General features: G+C 46.9%; 1 protein-coding gene across 1 annotated transcript in view; it reads left to right on the top strand.

Annotated features, from left to right (window-relative positions):
- SV2C (synaptic vesicle glycoprotein 2C) overlaps positions 1-21028 on the top strand; it is a 143563-nt gene that overhangs the window by 67879 nt on the left and 54656 nt on the right. The gene's annotated exons all lie outside the window — the stretch shown is intronic.

Raw genomic sequence — 21028 nt, 5'->3', positions numbered from 1 at the left:
GGGAATACCAGAACAGAGACGCTTGTGCTCTTCAGCAACAAACTGTAAGTGAGATCAGCCCCAACCCGAATCGTAAGTGTGCATTCTAGTACAGACTCACAACAGGACTGTGCTGCATTGATTTCTAAAGAGATAGTGCTTCCTGGTTATGAACAGAGACTTAATGCAAACACCACATGTTGTATCCTGAAACCTGCGATGCGTATCATCTTCCTGCAACACATCAATGAAAGTTCTTTTATTGCTGCTTATTTATTAGTTTTCACTGAAATTAATATTATCTTATTATGGCAGAACAGTGAGCATAAATACAGTATAAACCTATTAAAAACCGCTAAATCAATGTGTTAAGACTGATGAGTTGATACTACAAGAAAATTCCGTAAATTCGGTGTCCAGAAGACAGGATTATGTGGTCAGTGGAAGGAAGAGCTCCGTGATCTTTCTGATTGAGTTTCAATTGCCTCAATATACGCAATGCCAGTTTTAGATTTCGACAAACAGGGCTCCCGTTTACTGTGGGTCCCTTGAAGTATTACTTAGCAGTATATGGTGGTACCGTATATTATTATATACTAGAGATGAGCGAACACCAAAATGTTCGGGTGCTCGTTATTCGGAACGAACTTCCCGCGATGCTCGAGGGTTCGTTTCGAACAACGAACCCCATTGAAGTCAATGGGTGACCAGAGCATTTTTGTATTTCGCCGATGCTCGCTAAGGTTTTCATGTGTGAAAATCTGGGCAATTCAACAAAGTGATGGGAACGACACAGCAACGGATAGGGCAGGCGAGGGGCTACATGTTGGGCTGCATCTCAAGTTCACAGGTCCCACTATTAAGCCACAATACCGGCAAGAGTGGGCCCCCCCCCCTCCCAACAACTTTTACTTCTGAAAAGCCCTCATTAGCATGGCATACCTTTGCTAAGCACCACACTACCTCCAACAAAGCACAATCACTGCCTGCATGACACTCCACTGACACTTCTCCTGGGTTACATGCTGCCCAACCGCCCCCCCTCCCCCCCACAGCGCACACCAAAGTGTCCCTGGGCAGCCTTCAGCTGCCCTCATGCCACACCACGCTCATGTCTATTTAGAATTGCGTCTGCCATGACGAGGGACCGCAGGCACACACTGCAGAGGTTGGCACGGCTAGGCAGCGACCCTCTTTAAAAGTGGCGGAGCGATAGCCCACAATGCTGTACAGAAGCAATGAGAAATAGAATCCTGTGCCACCGCCATCAGGAGCTGCACACGTGGGCATAGCAATGGGGAACCTATGTGCCACACACTATTCATTCTGTCAAGGTGTCTGCATGCCCCAGTCAGACCGGGCTTTTTAATTCATAGACACAGGCAGGTACAACTCCCTATTGTGAAGTCCCTGTCGACCCACAGCATGGGTGGCTCCCTGGAACCCACCGGCGGTACACAGAAATATCCCATTGCATTGCCCAACACAGCTGAGGTAGTAATGTCGTGCTTAATGCAGGTGGGCTTCGGCCCACACTGCATGCCCCAGTCTGACTGGGGTTCTTTATAAGTGTACAGATGTAGTAAAAACTCCGTGTGCACCTACAGCATGGGTGGGTGCCAGGAAGCCACCGGCGGTACATAGAAATATCCCATTGCATTGCCCAACACAGCTGAGGTAGTAATGTCGTGCGTAATACATGTGGGCTTCGGCCCACACTGCATGCCCCAGTCAGACGGGTTCTTTAGAAGTGTACAGATGTATTAAAAACTCCGTGTGCACCTACAGCATGGGTGGCTCCCTGGAACCCACCGGCGGTACATAAAAATATCCCATTGCATTGCCCAACACAGCTGAGGTAGTAATGTCGTGCTTAATGCAGGTGGGCTTCGGCCCACACTGCATGCCCCAGTCTGACCGGGGTTCTTTATAAGTGTACAGATGTAGTAAAAACTCCGTGTGCACCTACAGCATGGGTGGGTGCCAGGAAGCCACCGGCGGTACATAGAAATATCCCATTGCATTGCCCAACACAGCTGAGGTAGTAATGTTGTGCTTAACCCTTTCCAATCCAATTTGTATATGGTTTTCCTAGGGGGCTTACTCTTTTTCTGCCGTTATACAACGGCGCTATATGCTGGCTAAAGCCAGTACTGCATGAGCTGACACGTAGGATAGGCTCCGACAGCAGAGAGGCTGGCAATATACAGTAAGAGAACCCCGACGGACGTCTACCAACAACGGAGCTGTACAGCCTTAAACCCTAATGTCTTCACAGGTCACACAGTGGACTGGAAAGGGTTAATGCAGGTGGGTTTCGGCCCACACTGCATGCCCCAGTCAGACTGGGTTTCTTTATAAGTGGAAACAGATGCATTTATAATTCCCTGTGGACCCACTGCCTGGGTGGGTGCCAGGAAGCCACCGGCGGTACATAGAAATATCCCATTGCATTGCCCAACACAGCTGAGGTAACGTCAGCTGTAATGCAGGTGGGCTAAAACTTAATTTGATTACACTGTAGGCGAGGGCCCACAAAAATTGCTGTATCAACAGTACTAATGTACATCCCAAAAATTGGCCATGGCCAGCCAAGAGGGCAGGTGAAACCCATTAATCGCTTTGGTTAATGTGGCTTAAGTGGTAACTAGGCCTGGAGGCAGCCCAGTGTAACGAAAAATTGGTTCAAGTTAAAGTTCCAACGCTTTTAAGCGCATTGAAACTTATAAAAATTGTTCTGAAAAATTATTTGAGTGAGCCTTGTGGCCCTAAGAAAAATTGCCCGTTCAGCGTGATTACGTGAGGTTTCAGGAGGAGGAGCAGGAGGAGGAGGAGGAGGAATATTAGACACAGATTGATGAAGCAGAAATGTCCCCGTTTTGGATGGTGAGAGAGAACGTAGCTTACATCCGCGGGTGCAGCCTACGTATTGCTTACGTATCGCTGCTGTCCGCTGGTGGAGAACAGAAGTCTGGGGAAATCCAGCCTTTGTTCATCTTGATGAGTGTTAGCCTGTCGGCACTGTCGGTTGACAAGCGGCTACGCTTATCTGTGATGATTCCCCCAGCCGCACTAAACACCCTTTCCGACAAGACGCTAGCCGCAGGACAAGCAAGCACCTCAAGGGCATACAGGGCTAGTTCAGGCCACGTGTCCAGCTTCGACACCCAGTAGTTGTAGGGGGCAGAGGCGTCACCAAGGATGGTCGTGCGATCCACTACGTACTCCCTCACCATCCTTTTACAGTGCTCCCGCCGACTCAGCCGTGACTGGGGAGCGGTGACACAGTCTTGGTGGGGAGCCATAAAGCTGGCCAGGCCCTTAAAGACTGTTGCACTGCCTGGGATGTACATGCTGCTCGATCTACGCACATCCCCTGCTACCTTGCCCTCGGTACTGCGCCTTCTGCCACTAGCGCTGTCGGCTGGGAATTTTACCATCAGCTTGTCCGCAAGGGTCCTGTGGTATAGCAACACTCTCGAACCCCTTTCCTCTTCGGGAATCAGAGTGGGCAGGTTCTCCTTATACCGTGGATCGAGCAGTGTGTACACCCAGTAATCCGTCGTGGCCAGAATGCGTGCAACGCGAGGGTCACGAGAAAGGCATCCTAACATGAAGTCAGCCATGTGTGCCAGGGTACCTGTACGCAACACATGGCTGTCTTCACTAGGAAGATCACTTTCAGGATCCTCCTCCTCCTCCTCCTCCTCCTCCTCCTCAGGCCATACACGCTGAAAGGATGACAGGCAATCAGCCGGTGTACCGTCAGCAGCGGCCCAAGCTGTCTCTTCCCCCTCCTCCTCATCCTCCTCATGCTCCTCCTCCTCCTCCTGTACGCGCTGAGAAATAGACAGGAGGGTGCCCTGACTATCCAGCGGCATACTGTCTTCCCCCGCCCCCGTTTCCGAGCGCAAAGCAGCTGCCTTTATGGTTTGCAGGGAATTTCTCAAGATGCATAGCAGAGGAATGGTGACGCTAATGATTGTAGCATCGCCGCTCACCACCTGGGTAGACTCCTCAAAATTACCAAGGACATGGCAGATGTCTGCCAACCAGGCCCACTCTTCTGAAAGGAATTGAGGAGGCTGACTCCCACTGCGCCGCCCATGTTGGAGTTGGTATTCGACTATAGCTCTACGTTGTTCATAGAGCCTGGCCAACATGTGGAGCGTAGAGTTCCACCGTGTGGGCACGTTGCACAGCAGTCGGTGCACTGGCAGCTTAAAGTGATGTTGCAGGGTGCGCAGGGTGGCAGCGTCCGTGTGGGACTTGCGGAAATGTGCGCAGAGCCGGCGCGCCTTTACGAGCAGGTCTGACAAGCGTGGGTAGCTTTTCAGAAACCGCTGAACCACCAAATTAAAGACGTGGGCCAGGCATGGCACGTGCGTGAGGCTGCCGAGCTGCAGAGCCGCCACCAGGTTACGGCCGTTGTCACACACGACCATGCCCGGTTGGAGGCTCAGCGGCGCAAGCCAACGGTCGGTCTGCTCTGTCAGACCCTGCAGCAGTTCGTGGGCCGTGTGCCTCTTATCGCCTAAGCTGAGTAGTTTCAGCACGGCCTGCTGACGCTTGCCCACCGCTGTGCTGCCACACCGCGCGACACCGACTGCTGGCGACATGCTGCTGCTAACACATCTTGATTGCGAGACAGAGGAGGAGGAGGAGGAGGAGGAGGGTGCTTTAGTGGAGGAAGCATACACCTCCGCAGATACCAGCACCGAGCTGGGGCCCGCAATTCTGGGGGTGGGTAGGACGTGAGCGGTCCCAGGCTCTGACTCTGTCCCAGCCTCCACTAAATTCACCCAATGTGCCGTCAGGGAGATGTAGTGGCCCTGCCCGCCTGTGCTTGTCCACGTGTCCGTAGTTAAGTGGACCGTGGCAGTAACCGCGTTGGTGAGGGCGCGTACAATGTTGCGGGAGACGTGGTCGTGCAGGGCTGGGACGGCACATCGGGAAAAGTAGTGGCGACTGGGAACTGAGTAGCGCGGGGCCGCCGCCTCCATGATACTTTTGAAGGACTCCGTTTCCACAACCCTATACGGCAGCATCTCAAGGCTGATGAATTTTGCGATGCGGACGGTTAACGTTTGAGCGTGCGGGTGCGTGGCGGCGTACTTGCGCTTGCGCTCCAACAGTTGCGCTAGCGACGGCTGGACTGTGCGGTGCGAGACATTGGTGGATGGGGCCGAGGACAGCGGAGGTGAGGGTGTGGGTGCAGGCCATGAGACGGTCGTGCCTGTGTCCTGAGAGGGGGGTTGCATCTCAGTGGCAGGTTGGGGCACAGGGGGAGAGGCAGGGGTGCAAACTGGAGGCGCTGAACGGCCTTCGTCCCACCTTGCGGGGTGCTTGGCCATCATATGTCTGCGCATGGTGGTGGTGGTGAGGCTGTTGGTGTTGGCTCCCCGGCTGAGCTTTGCGCGACAAAGGTTGCACACCACAGTTCGTCGGTCGTCAGGCGTCTCTGTGAAAAACTGCCAGACCTTAGAGCACCTCGGCCTCTGCAGGGTGGCATGGCGCGAGGGGGCGCTTTGGGAAACACTTGGTGGATTATTCGGTCTGGCCCTGCCTCTACCCCTGGCCCTGGCCACCGCACTGCCTCTTGCAACCTGCCCTACTGATGCCCTTGACTCCCCCTCTGAAGACCTGTCCTCAGTAGGCGTAGCAAACCAGGTGGGGTCAGTCACCTCATCGTCCTGCTGCTCTCCCTCCGAATCCTCTGTGCGCTGCTCCCTCGGACTTACTGCCCTTACTACTACCTCACTGCAAGACAACTGTGTCTGATCGTCATCGTCCTCCTCACCCACAGAAAGTTGTTGGGACAGTTGGCGGAAGTCCCCAGCCTCATCCCCCGGACCCCGGGAACTTTCGAATGGTTGGGCATCAGTGACTATAAACTCCTCTGGTGGGAGAGGAACCGCTGCTGCCCAATCTGAGCAGGGGCCCGAGAACAGTTCCTGGGAGTGTTCCCGCTCCTGAGCAGGTGTCATTGTAGTGGAGTGAGGAGGCTGGGAGGAAGGAGGAGCAGCAGACAGAGGATTCGGATTTGCAGCAGTGGACGGCGCAGAACTGCGTGTTGACGATAGGTTGCTCGAAGCACTTTCTGCCATCCAGGACAGGACCTGCTCACACTGCTCATTTTCTAATAACCGTCTCCCGCGTGGACCCATTAATTGGGCGATGAATGTGGGGACGCCAGAAACGTGCCTCTCTCCTAATCGCGCAGCAGTCGGCTGCGACACACCGGGATCAGGAGCTCGGCCTGTGCCCACACCCTGACTTGGCCCTCCGCGTCCTCGGCCGCGTCCACGTCCTCTAGGCCTACCCCTACCCCTCAGCATGCTGTATTACCAGTGATTTGATTTCACAGGCAGGAAATAAATTGGCGCAAGACTGCAGGCCAAATATAATTTTTGCCCTTTTTGGAAAACGAAAGGCCCCACTGCCTCTAGTGAATGAATAATCTAAGTTTAATAACTGTGCTGTGTCCCTGCTAATGTGTCACAGAACGTGAGGGTAGCAGAGTTATTATAACTCTGGGAGAGCAGGTATTTTTTTCCCAATTAAGGAAAGCAAATGGCGAAGCCAGCAGTAAAGCGTAGCTGGGTGCGTCTGATTTAGCAATGTTGTTCACGCAGCTCACACGTGTCCACAGCCCTTAGGACGGACAGAGGCTGGACAAATAGAATTATTTTCCGTTTTTTTGCACCAAAAGGCAGCACTGCGTATATTCTATGAACATGAGAAGTTTAATAACTGTGCTGTTTTCCTGCTAATGTGTCACAGAACGTGAGGGTAGCAGAGTTATTAACTGTGGCAGAGCAGGTATTTTTTTTCCCAATTAGGGAAAGCAAATGGCGAAGCCAGCAGTAAAGCGTAGCTGGGTGCGTCTGATTTAGCAATGTTGTTCACGCAGCTCACACGTGTCCACAGCCCTTAGGACGGACAGAGGCTGGACAAATAGAATTATTTTCCGTTTTTTTGCACCAAAAGGCAGCACTGCGTATATTCTATGAACATGAGAAGTTTAATAACTGTGCTGTTTTCCTGCTAATGTGTCACAGAACGTGAGGGTAGCAGAGTTATTAACTGTGGCAGAGCAGGTATTTTTTTTCCCAATTAGGGAAAGCAAATGGCGAAGCCAGCAGTAAAGCGTAGCTGGGTGCGTCTGATTTAGCAATGTTGTTCACGCAGCTCACACGTGTCCACAGCCCTTAGGACGGACAGAGGCTGGACAAATAGAATTATTTTCCGTTTTTTTGCACCAAAAGGCAGCACTGCGTATATTCTATGAACATGAGAAGTTTAATAACTGTGCTGTTTTCCTGCTAATGTGTCACAGAACGTGAGGGTAGCAGAGTTATTAACTGTGGCAGAGCAGGTATTTTTTTTCCCAATTAGGGAAAGCAAATGGCGAAGCCAGCAGTAAAGCGTAGCTGGGTGCGTCTGATTTAGCAATGTTGTTCACGCAGCTCACACGTGTCCACAGCCCTTAGGACGGACAGAGGCTGGACAAATAGAATTATTTTCCGTTTTTTTGCACCAAAAGGCAGCACTGCGTATATTCTATGAACATGAGAAGTTTAATAACTGTGCTGTTTTCCTGCTAATGTGTCACAGAACGTGAGGGTAGCAGAGTTATTAACTGTGGCAGAGCAGGTATTTTTTTTCCCAATTAAGGAAAGCAAATGGCGAAGCCAGGAGTAAAACGTAGCTGGGTGCGTATGATTTTTACAGGTTGCAGACGCAGCCGACACGTGTCCACCGGCGTTAGGACGGACAGAGGCAGGACAAATAGAATTATTTTCACTTGTTTTACAAGCAAAAGGCAGCACTGCGTATATTCAATGAATAATAACTGTGTTGTGGCCCTGCCTATACAATTCTTTCCCTGCAGTATCAATGGAGGGTGGAATGCTCTGCAGAGGCGATTTTGAGAAGCCAAAAAAAAATGCAGCACAGCTAACAGCAGCCTGGACAGTACTGCACACGGATAAATATGGCCCTAGAAAGGACCGTTGAGGTTCTTGAAGGCTACACTCACTCCTAACACTCTCCCTGCCTATGCAGCACTTCTGTCCCTAATGCCAGGTGCAACGCTCTGCAGAGCCGATTTTGAGAAAAAAAAAAATGGCACTGCTAACAGCAGCCAACACACAGCTATCAGTGGCCCTAATAAGGACCTTTGGGGGGTCTTGAAGCCTACACTAACTACCAATTCTTTCCCTACAGCAGCTCCGGTACAAACAGCACTGTCCCTCATCTAACTCACCAGGCATCTGAGCCGAACCGCGGGAGGGGCCGACTTTTATGTTCGGGTGACACCTGATCTTCCCAGCCACTCACAGCAGGGGGGTGGTATAGGGCTTGAACGTCACAGGGGGAAGTTGTAATGCCTTCCCTGTCTTTCAATTGGCCAAAAAAAGCGCGCTAACGTCTCAGGGAAGGAAGTGAAAGTAACCAGAACACCGCATGGTGTTCGTTACGAATAACGAACATCCCGAACACCCTAATATTCGCACGAATATCAAGCTCGGAAGAACACGTTCGCTCATCTCTATTATATACACAATCCAACCAAGAAGCGTGTTATCGTTTGCCTGCACGGACTGTTTTTTTTTTCAGTATACGGTGTACTATGGAGCGCTGCGCTCTTTTCTTCTAGATCACTAAAAGTATTATGGAAGAGCAAATATACTGTGTTTGCAGCATTTGCTATTCCCCTCTTTTATGTAGTGAAACACTATGTTAATTATGTGTGTTTAGCAAAATTACAGACACAACTGTGAATTTTTTGAATGTCGTATAAAGCCGATCTGATATGTAAAGTTTAATGCAACTTTCATACCGTCTGATGATTCTTGTTTTCATGACTTTATGCTCAATTTAATTTACCCAGTTGCAAAAATGCCACCGCTAGCCTACAGGAAGCAGAATTAATGAAAAAGCACCAAATGTTTCCTCACAAAAAAAAAAAAAAAAGGCAATAAGAAAGTCAAACATTCAGATTGTTAAGCCCAAAGTGAAATGAAAAATGTTGGGCAGATGTTTTATTAAAGGGAAAATATAACATTCTGGAAAATGCATTCCGGAGATGCTTATCAAAAAATGTGGCGGGAATGTGAACAGCATGAAAATAATATTGTACATGTGTTTACTGACTGATCTATAGCTCATGCTGCGAATGAAATCTGGGAGCTTTATAGTCACCGTATTTCTTATACTATAACTGAAAGTTACTCGCTCATTCCCTAAATTATTCTGTATGTATTTTTATACAAGGTGTAGTCAAAAAGACTCATCCAACAAGACTCATCCAGCGCTATAACTCAATACTGGTGTCCCATATTAAGGTAACAATAGCGTACTTGAATGGGAAGGCATGGATGTGCTATAGGATGGTATGGTGCATGGGCTTTTGGGGGCCCTGGAACATGGATTTCAATTGTGGTGTGGTGTCTGTAAGAGACAGAGAGCGTAAAACTCAATTGCAAAGTTGAAAAGTAGCATGTGAGAAGCAGAAATCCACTTTCCGAGTCTCTCTAAGTCCCATGGGATTGCTGCCATGACTGAAGTGAGGAAAGCGTACTCAAAGTGGTCTCCTTCTGCATTTTGACCCCACAGGTGTTTCATAGAGTTCATTAACATTGGGACGTAAACATGAAACATTTTATTTTTTCAAATAATGTGTACTTTTAGTTCAACTTTTTTCATTTTCACAACAAATCTACTAGAAGAAGCTCCAAATAATTTATTATGCAGTTTCCTCCGAGTACAGCAATGCCCCATATGTGGCCATGAACTGCTGTTTGGACACAAGACGGGGTGCAGACGGAAGGAGTGTCATTTGGCTTTTGGATTTAACTAGAATGTTTCTTTTCTGGGCATCATGTTGCATTTTCCGGAGCCCCTGGGGTATTAGTACATTGGAAGCCCCCAGCAGTGAGCACATTTTTAAAGCTACACCCGTCAAAGAATTATTCTAGGACTGTAGTGAGTATTTTGACCCCACATTTGTTTTCCTGAATTGAATACGTATGTATGGAGTAGAGAACAAACATGCATCGCTGCTTCTTTCATTTTAATGACAGCTTCAGAAATTGTCAAGCACCCCCTAAGGGCTTCGACAGATGAACGTATGCACCAATACGCTCACCGTAATGCAGAGTATTTGCGCATGAACATGGCTTGGAGAGGGCAATAATCAAGCTGTTGCACGCATATCAGCGCATGATACTGTAATTTTTGCGCTCACAAGGCCAGTTTACATGTGTGATACTCCCTTTCCGTAGAACAGAATGACTATTTAAAGCCTAATAAAGGCCAGCTGTCTTCTTTTCCCTGCGTTGTCTGTGGTGTTGCACCCTTCCCCTTTATTTTTTGAACCTGCAATAGACTTCAATAGCAACTTGCTGCATAAAATGCTGAAAGACAGGGCAGGTCCTATCTTTTCTCACACGCAGGTATTGCGCACGAGGAACACGCCCATGAGAATAAACCCATTGAAATTAATGGGTTCTATTCATCATGTTTTGTGGGCGTGATTTTCATATGTACAAAAAAAGGTTTGTCTGTTTAGGTACTAAAGGAAATTGTAATGATGTAAGCATGCACACTATCATTAAAGGGTTTCTCCACTTTAGGCTACCTTCACACAGGCAAGCACGATATCAGACCGAGAAACCCGGCCCAATATTGCACTTGTCAGCATGCATTTTACCTGCGGATGAGAGCCTTTTTTCATGTAAAAATACATTGCATCACTTCTGTGAAATTGCACTCCCCCGGCCCTTGTTTCACACGCATTGGAGGATCAGCAAGTGGTTCTCATTGATTTCAATGGGAATCATCACATCGCAGTTGCGTGCACATTGCACGGCAGGCCATGTGTCTGACTGTCTCATTAAAAATGATGGGCGATGTGTTCCGAGGGAAAAATAGGACATTTAGCGATTTTTTTTTTCATTCAAAAGAACGAAGTTCATATACATGCGAGTTTTGTGTATCTCGCAACGCAGAAAAGTCACACGAGATTCACATTCATAGAATGGTTGAGTTGGAAGGGACTTCCAGGGTTATCTGGTCCAACCCCCTGCTCAATGCAGGATTCACTAAATCATCCCAGACAGATATCTGTCCAGCCTCTGTTTGAAGACTTCTATTGAAGGAGAACTCACCACCTCCCGTGGTAATCTGTTCCACTCATTGATCACCCTCACTATCAGAAAGTTTTTTTTAATATCTAATTTCTGTCTCCTCCCTTTCAGTTTCATCCCATTGCTTCTAGTCTTTCCTTGTTCAAATGAGAATAGGGCTGATCCCTCTGTACTGTGACAGCCCTTCAGGTATTTGTATACAGCTATTAAGTCTCCTCTCAGCCTTCTTTTTTGCAAGCTAAACATTCCCAGATCATTTAACCGTTCCTCATAGGACATGATTTGCAGACTGCTCACCATCCTGGTAGCTCTTTTCTGAACTTTTTCCAGTTTGCTTATGTCTTTTTTTAAGTGGGGCGCCCAGAACTGGACACAGTATTCCAGATGACTAAGGAAGAGTAGAGGGGGATAATTACCTCACGTAATCTAGATTCTATGCTTCTCTTAATACATCCCAGAATTGTGCTTGCCTTTTTGGCTGCTGCATCACATTGTTGACTCATGTTCAGTCTATGATCTATTAGTATATCCAACTCTTTTTCACGTGTGCTGCTGCTTAGCCCAATCCCTCCCATTCTGTATGGGCTTTTTTCCCCTTTTCTTGCCCAGATGTAGGACTTTGCATTTCTCCCAGTTAAATACCCGTTTGTTTGTTGCTGCCCACTGTTCAAGCTTTTCTAGATCTTTTTGAATACTCTCCCTCTCTCTCTATCCCTCCTAGCTTTGTGTAGTTGGTAAATTTGATCAGTTTCCCATCAATTCCCTCCTCCAGATCATTTATAAAAGTGTTGAACAACACTGGGCCTAGGACAGAGCCTTGTGGTACCCCACTTAATACAGTCTTCCACTTGGAAGGGCAGCTATTTATGACCACTCTTTGGGTACGATCACCCAGTCAGTTGTGAATCCACCAAACAGTTGCCTTGTCAATCCCATATTTGGTCATTTTTTCAATAAGTATGGTATGAGATACTTTGTCAAATGTTTTTTTAAAGTCAAGATATACTATATCCACCGCATTTTCCTGATCTACCCAGTCGATGATACTGTCATAGAAGGAAATTAGATTTGTCTGGCATGACTTGTTTATTACAAACCCATGCTGACTCTGGTTAATTACTTCATTTTTATCCAAATACTTGCATACATGCTGTTTAATTTGTTCAAACATCTTTCCCAATATAGAGGTCTGGCTCACAGGCCTGGATCCACCTTCTTTCTTTTGTGTGAATGTAGCCTTACAGTAGCACTTTTTATGGTAGGGCAAATGATTAGCTGATCACAGGGTGTTTTGCTTCCGGCAATTATGATGACTAGGTGTAATGAAACTGGAGCAAGTGTTTAATCCCCCTGCAGCCCCTCTACAGGGGATTATACCGTTCCCATTTTGATCAATGTACTGTCCAATGTAATGTCCAGATGAGCAAGATCCCTAGAGCGCATGTATAGTATGATAATGGATGAGCCAACCCCCCGCTAAAATTTAAATCTGCCAGCCGTCATCAAACATTTTCGGGGGTTCAAGCTGGCTTGATTTTTAGAACACCTGCTAGCTGAGCCAAACCCATGAGAGTGAGTGTGCAATGCAACACTTCCACCCACCCTCCACCTCCAGCCCTTTGTGAGGCAAGAGTCTGGGCAGGGAAAGATGAAGAAATAAATACATTTAAAAAAAATTCTGACTGCTCGTAGGGCCGCCCCCTGCAGCTGGATGCCCTAGGCACTGGCCCTTCAGTGTCTAGTGGCAAATATGACCCTGGTTGTGGCTACATGGTCCTGCTCAGTCAGTCATGAGAGTGGGATGCCTAATTGACAGTGCTTTCTAGGATCACTGTTTGCCTTTTTTTCTTTAAATGGGTCTGCCCTGGTGTCGTATTCCTTTTAAACTCATTTTTGCCTCATACATAATGCATTCTGATCCAAACAGAACGGAGTTCATCAGCCAAGGGTTCAAGTTTATTTCACTGAGAAGAGGGGAATACGCCAGTTTCTATATAAAGCACAGTTTTGCAGTGGACATCATTGTATGTCCAGAAGGGAGCAACATGCTCAAGACATATTATTCCCTTCTTGAATGCGGTCTTATAGAGCTCCTTTGTTGCTTTACAGTAAAGGCATAATTTGTTGTGTACACGGAAAATCAAATACAGTCAGGGTCCAGTAAGCAACTGCCTTTAAGCAAAAAGACTTCCTATACAGAAATGGAAATTAAAGTGGTTTTCTGAGTAGCTTTTTTAAAGAAAAAAACAGTTCCCCATGCATTAAAATAACTAAGTTATAAACTCACCTCTACTGGCTCCCCACTGTGTCCCAGACCGCCGCTCCAGGTCTCCCCTCTGACTTCACATTTAGGCCTTAGTCACACGGGCGTTTTTTCACGCGATTTGCGGATCGCATGACGGATGCGCATCCGCAAATCGCGTGACCAATGCGCGCAAGTCGCCCGCAAATCGCCCGAAAATCTGCTCCTAGCCGCGTTTCATTAGAAACGGGCCGGAGCTGTCCAGCGCATTGCATTCAATGGAGACGGCAATAGAGCCGGCTCCATTTAAAGCAATGCGCTGCGGGCGAGCCCGGGATGAATTGTCGGGAAGGGCTTAAACATATAAGCCCTTCCCTGCAATTCATCCTAAAATGTGTAAAAATAAAAAATATATATGTACTCACCTTCTCCCGGCAGCCGGAGCTCCGCGCGGCCATCCTGCAGTGGGTGTGAAGGGGGTGTGAGTCAGACCTGCCCCCTGATTGGCTCAGCGCTGAGAGGCAGCAGTCACTCACCCATTCATGAATTCATGAATGGGTGTGTGAGTGAAACCTGCCTCTGATTGGTCAGGGCTGTGACCAATCAGAGGCAGATCATTCAGCAGGCGGGGATTTTAAAGCCCCGCCGGCTGAATAGTGCCGAGAAGCAGTTCAGGAGAACTGACAGCGGCCGCGGCTGGACTCCGGCTGCAGCGGAAAGGTGAGTATACAATTTTTTTTTTATTTTAACACATTTTAGGATGAATTGCAGGGAAGGGCTTATATATTTAACCCCTTCCCGACAATTCACCCCGCGCACGCCGGCAGCCCATTGCTTTCAATGGAGCGGCTGTATTGCCGGCTCCATTGAATTCAATGGGCAAACATCGTTCTTCTCTGTCACAGCTGTTACAGCTGTGGCAGAGAAGAATGATTTGTCTTCTATATGTTCTCAATGGGGTCGGCGCTGCTGCCGCCGGCCCCATTGAGCGCATATAGAGAAGAGAACAGGAATCGCAGATCGCACATAGGTGCGATTTGCGATTTCTGTTCTATAATTTATCGGACGAGCGCATAAAAAGCGCTCATGTGTCCGATACCATTGCAAAGCAATGGTTTTATAAAATCGCCGGACGCATGCGCAAATCGCGGCTAAAAACGCTTGTCTGACTAAGGCCTTACAGTTTGCCTCAACCTGTTTATGGGACACCACAGGTGAAGCAGCAATTGACAGCTCAATGGTCAATTGTTGAGCTCTGTCATCAGTGCTTGTGACGTTCTGTAAACTGTGCGGGACTGCAACCTGTACACAAACACAGCAGCGGAGGACCGAGCAGCACCACGGAACACAGCTGGAGCAGAGAGAGGTGAGTATATGACAGTAATTTTACTGCATGGGGAACAGTGTTTTACTTTTAATTCCCAGTCATTGTTACAAGGCTTGTATAAAGAGTCTAACATTGACTTGATAAAACTACTCGGAAAACCCCTTTATATATCTTCTTTCCTTATATCCTGCAGTGCAAAAAGTTTCTTAAATAAATTTTTAGAGGCTCAAAAAATTTTATATGTTCTCTACCCGAAGTATAATTGAATACTTTGTCTTTTTAAAGAAAATAGTCAGCGCTGGAACAGCTCGTGTATGCTGAGTCAATGCCATCTCTTGAGTGTTATTACCGAAGTGGCTACTCTGTATGAAATCATTCAAGCATGATATGGTTCGTTACACATAGCTCAGGACTCAGAGCTTTTTCCCATCTCTGCAGCTGCTTGAGTGCACATCCAAAGGTTTCTGAAATACAATACAGAGCTTCCATTAGTAAGAATGGTTTCTGCAAAGCATACTGGTTTATTTGTCACATGAGACCTGGATGGATCACAATGAAGAGTGTGCTGAATAGAAGTAAACCATACAGAGTTTTTACTGTACTTCTCTGGGCTATTTAACTATATTTATCAGGTATTTACTGCACGTAGGACAGCTACTTATAAAAACCATGATTATGAGCAAGCTATGCAGACAAATGGAGCTATGGGAAGACTTCCAAACAAGAAATGCTATCTGTTTCTTTTAAAAGTACTTCAGGAAAGTCATATCAGAATTTATGTATTTTATATACATTGAATTTAAATTGTGGGGTTTGTATGGGGGATTTACATGCATTATGGGATGCCCCAAAGGTTTAACAATAGGGATTGTAGTACTAGACCTGGAGCCTAAGGGAGCCCAAAAGGTCCCTCTCTCCTATAGGAGAAGACTAGCACTTTAAATGACACAAGGTAGATGATTGGTCCTTTTATAATCTTGAATTGGTGCCCAGGGATTAGAAGTTTCCCCTCTGGGGAGCATATTACCAAAAAGCTCCAGTAACCAAAATAATTAAATATATTAGACAGCAGTGTCCAAATAAAGTAACTGGAACTGGCCGTGCAGACTTACGTTTTGTGCATTTTTGCCCTGCTATGAAAGAAGCACATTTTATTTGTAGGTGGTGTGATGTCTAAACAGTTCACTGCTGGTTATATTAATGTGCATGATTACAGATCTTGGTTATGGGTGTGGATGCTGGAGCGTGGCATCCACGCGCTCCGTTAGAGGTAGAGTCAGAGACTATAACTGGAGTTGCTGTGCATACTTTGTGTTAAGTTGTGAGATAGTTGCAGTGTTTAGTGTAGCAAGTCTCAGTTGTAGTAGTGATGGCTATCTGAAACTGACTGTAAGGAGCAAGAGTCGGAGTTGTGATAATCGGAATTGGGTCCAGATAGTGAGCCTCACTATAGCTGTAGACCCCGCATCCTGTGGGTAGTATCCACCGCCCTGTCCTCTGGATCTGTGTTGACCCTGGCCTTGCTGGTCTGAGGAGAAACCTTCACAGCAAGTGTTCCTAGAGAATCGGAGTGCTTCTGGACTTGAATCTGGAAAGACTGCGCTGTGGGTCTGTCAACTGTCCTCTCCAATCCAATGCCGCCAGTTCTGGATAAGATTACAGAGGTCATATATTGCCCATCACTCATGTGACACTATCCAATCACAGGTCAAAGCAGTCACATACCTTTCATGCACAGATGCCCACTGAGGCCTGTGATTGGTGAGCAATGACCTGAGCAATAAGCAACTTATGATTGCTGCATGCACTTACAGGATCAGACCAGTAGGGCCCAGAATGGCGATCCTAGGCAATTCAGCAGGTAGGTATGGCCTTTTTCTTTATTTTACCTTTATCTGCTCCCTACTAGTTTCTTTAATCTCATAAACCCTCTTTAACTACCGGTGACATTGTTTTAACATGGTATTTACAGCTTCCACCAGCTGGGCAGCCACATGTACGGGGCCTGGGAGCCACATGTACTCTGGTTCCAAACTATTGGTTGGGAAACACTGCCACAGAGAGAACAACTGTGGCAATTCATGATGTACTGACAATACTAAGGAAAACCTGAAAAATTCTGAGTAGAGAAACACTGTTATAGATAATAGACTGACATTTTATACTATATACATTGATAGACTTGCCCAGAATGTAAATGAGTGATCACTGATCAGTTTTATTTAGTAAAGAAGTCATCTAATTGTCAAAAATGCCTAAATTGTGAATTATAATCCATGTTTTTACTCCAAATCTGCTTTTTTTTTTTTTTGCACAAGTAAGCAGAGCATACTAATAGCCAAGAACTCAACTGAGCCGAATACCATTTGAGAGCAGCATTTTATACCTGACACAAAGATGTGGAGGGAGCAATGATCCCCCATCAGCAATCTGTCATAAATGATGTAGCATAAACTGCAGCTGAACATTGCTTCCAGACTGGAGCTTTGCAACTGATGTATTGTCTACCAACTGTGCATAGCCCAGAAAATGTAATTAAGTAAAAATAAAAGATAATGACGTCTTAATTTTATCTTTATTAACTTAGTAACAAACTTTTGTATTCAAAACTACTCTGTCTTTCACAGCCAATACTAAGCAACCATATTTTCTGGTTAAGAAAATAAAGGCTCTTACACTGGTTATTAGGAATGCTTTCAATATATTTCTTTTGTACAAACATTTTCATCAACCTTGTTTTGACTTTCCAATATACAGTAAATCAGATTAAGGCCTCCTTCCCACGAGCGTGACGGGCTCCGCAGCGTAATATTCCGCTGTGAAGCCCGTCACGGCGCCCCCCAGAGCCCCTATACTTACCTGCGGGAGATAGCGTGAAATCGCTTCCCCGCCCACCACCGCCGCGTCACCGCTCGTCACCGCTGGTCACCGCCCACCGCTCTCGCGTCACCAGCCGTGTCACGTGACGCGGCCGGACCGCGTCATTTGGCGTCATATGACGCTCGGCGGTGGGCGGGAAAGCGTTTTTTCACGCTATCTCCCGCTGGTTACAGCGGGAGATAGCGTGAATGGACGGCTTCCATTGACTGCAATGGAAGCCGTCAGTGCGTACAGCCCGTCCTCACCCGCAGAAAATAGAGCATGCTGCGGGTGAGGACGGGAGAAATCGCGGTGCGTAATTCCGCGGTGGAATTACGCATCGTGAGCATGGAGCTATTAGGTTCAATAGAACCTAATAGCTGCGTGCAACGCAGCGGATTTTCGCCGCGAATTACGCGGCGGAAATCCGTTCGTGGGAAGGAGGCCTAAATGTGTAACATGACAGTTGTATATTTCATGCATCATCAAAACTGCAGAATATTTATTCCCAAAATTAACCAATTTGATGTGAATCTGTTACAATCAGCAGGAATTCTCCTTCTATTTTGTTATCTCTGGTTTACTACTTTGTTGTTGGGGCAGTTGCTATGCAACTGTCTCACTGATGATCCATTAAAGTGGGTCAACTGACCACACTCCGGGTTGTTTGATGAGGAGTTCCTGGTTGAATAGCCTCTCTTTAAATATTCCTGGCTTCTGCAATGTGTTGCTGGTAATAGCGTATGCTATGTGCATCTCAATTCAGTATTCTTTGTATATTTCTAGCATTGATCTACTCACATGCCCCCATATACAATGTAAGATCATCTGTATATAGTGAGATACGTCTCTCAATTTCTCCATACTGCTATCCAACTATATCAGTTGATATCAAACTAGCCAGGAGCTCGATGGCCAAGGCAGAAAGTAGAGAGGACAGGGACACCCAAGCCTTGTTCCCCTCTCTAACATCACTCGTCCAGAAATATGACCATTTAACCTCACTCTTGCCCATGGCATTGAATACAGCAGTTTAACCCATGCCACAGATTTTTCACCAAAACCTAACCTATGAAGAACACCCTACAAATCGTTCTACTCAGCTCTGTCAAAAAGTTTTGGCAGCATCAACAAGTGAAACAACAGCCCTGCACCCACAAACTCAATGATCTGCATAAAGCTAGACTGATCCGTGTGTATTAAATAAGTCATTACTAAAAGTAATCTATTCATAAGTACCTTCACCAGATTTTAACATCAGTGGTCAACAGAGATAATGGCTACATAGGATGATGATTCCTGTGCCTTAATTATAGAAGCAATCCCCTGCTTCCTCTTTCTCAAAGATCTTCCTCTTCATAAAAAGACGCTTATTTTTAACACCACCTATCAGATGATCAACAAGTTGAGGCTGTGCCTCCTCATTTAAAGCTCATTGCAAAAGGGCCCTAATGACATCCTGAGATTTAGACTTATGTAGGCTAATCTTCTGTATATAATGACCCCGTATAAATGCCTTCATAGCATCCCACACTACATACTCTGAGGAAGAGCCAAAATTATTCAGAAAAAATTCCAATAGAGCCTTTTCCGGTCTATCAGTGGTCGAGCAGGTACATGAAAATCCTTACCACTATTTCAATCTTTCTCCAGCATTTCCAACCACGCATGTGCAACTACCTGTCCTGAGGCCTGGGTGAGCATGCATGGTGGAGTCCTCACTCACTGCTATTTTGTATTCATATTTTCCCGTTTTACAACCTGGACAAGCAGGTGCAGAGAAGTCAAGAAGGCAGACAGAGCAATCTGCCACAAAGTCTGTGATCTTCAAACAGTGTGTTGTCTTCCTGGCGCTCACATATCTGGCCGACAGATTACTGGGAGGGGCTGGTGAGGATCCAGCTGTCATGGTACATATTAGTACCAATGACAAAGTTAGAGATAGGTGGAAGGTGTTAGGAGTCACAGGGTTACTGTGTCCAGCTCCTCCACCCAGCTGGTAATGGTTTATAATCAAGTTCCTATGTAAACCATGCAGTCTGCATCCTCAATGCCTGCTGTTGTTGTCACTTCCTGTGATTGCTTGCAAGCTCCAATCTCAGTCTGTGTCTCAAAAAAGCAGTTTGTTGTGCAGCTAACCAGTGTACTGTCTCTTAATGTTTTCCCCAGATTCCTGTGTGCCTACTTCTGGGTTCTGTCTGTCTGTCTATACCTTATATATATTATCGCTGCTCAGGTCTGCTTCCGGTTCCACTTTGTGTTTGCTCCTGCATACCTGCATGCTCCGTGCAGTGACCCTGGATTCCCTCATCACCATTTAGGGAGAGACATCTAGGAGCCAGGGTCAGAAAAGGCTGCCTGGACCTCCTCACCATCTGGAGTACCTCCAGGACAGGGAGACCTCATCCGTCTAGATTAGAGTAGGACACATTGCTATTCCTGCACCGAGTTCCCGCACTTGTCCTGCCGTTGCCCTGTCCTCCTGTTGCCTAAGTGCCAGCTGTCTCCCCTGCCGGGTGGTTCCATTTGGCAGGGAGACACAGTGGATACATTAAATCAATAACAGTAGGTCCTTAAAAATGATTTCAGAGAACTAGGATGTAAGCTTAGGCTAGGACTCCAAAGTAGTATTTTCTGAAATACTACCTGTACCACGTGGTCCACACAAGAAAGGCAGCAGGAGATTAGGGAGTTAAACATGTGGCTGAAGAGTTGGTCTAGGAAGGAGGAGATTGGGTTCCTGAGAACTGGATTGACTTTGCTGTTGGCTACAGGTCTTTCCATAGGGATGGGCTGCACCACAATGTGGAGGGTGCAGCTGTGCTGGGGAGTAGATGGCTAGAAGGTTGGAGGAGTGTTTAAACTACGGACTGGGGGGGGGGGGAGGGCAATCAGAAAGATGGGGGGAAGACAGTGTAGACAGTGACCTGGGACTAAGTAACGGAAAAGGGAACAGAGTGGTGGGTGGGGTTAGCAGAGTTAGAACGGGCAGGATAGTTAGAAGGGATACACAGAATGTGAAAAAATAACTTTCTTAACTGTATGGTGACTAATGATAGAAGTACTGTGTTTCCCCCAAAATAAGACCTACCCAAATAATAAGCCAAGCCCTGCCCTGATTTTTGGGTGGTGGGTGGGACTTTGAAACTACATGGAAAAAGAACAATACTCACCTAGTAGGCAGCGTTTGGGTCCGTTACGCTGGGCTGCGGCACTACGGCAGGCTTCCATGTAGTCCTCAGTGCTGAGAGAGCATTCTCTTCCTGGTAACGGGGCTTGAATACCCCGCCTCCAGCAAAAGATTGCTGTAATTGCATCATGAGCGCAGTGCCTCAGCCAATCAGTTGGCGTGATAAACCAATTACAACCATTCAGGGAATGACATCATTGAATAGCTGTGATTGGTTCATCAAGCGCCAGCTCTCATTGACTAAGCCACAGTGCTCATGATCCAATCACAGCATTCTC

This window comes from Eleutherodactylus coqui, chromosome 5 (assembly GCF_035609145.1).
Source record: "Eleutherodactylus coqui strain aEleCoq1 chromosome 5, aEleCoq1.hap1, whole genome shotgun sequence".
Taxonomy (NCBI): Eukaryota; Metazoa; Chordata; class Amphibia; order Anura; family Eleutherodactylidae; genus Eleutherodactylus; species Eleutherodactylus coqui.
The sequence above is the reverse complement of the archived record's forward strand: the minus strand, read 5'-3'. Positions and strand labels throughout refer to the sequence as shown.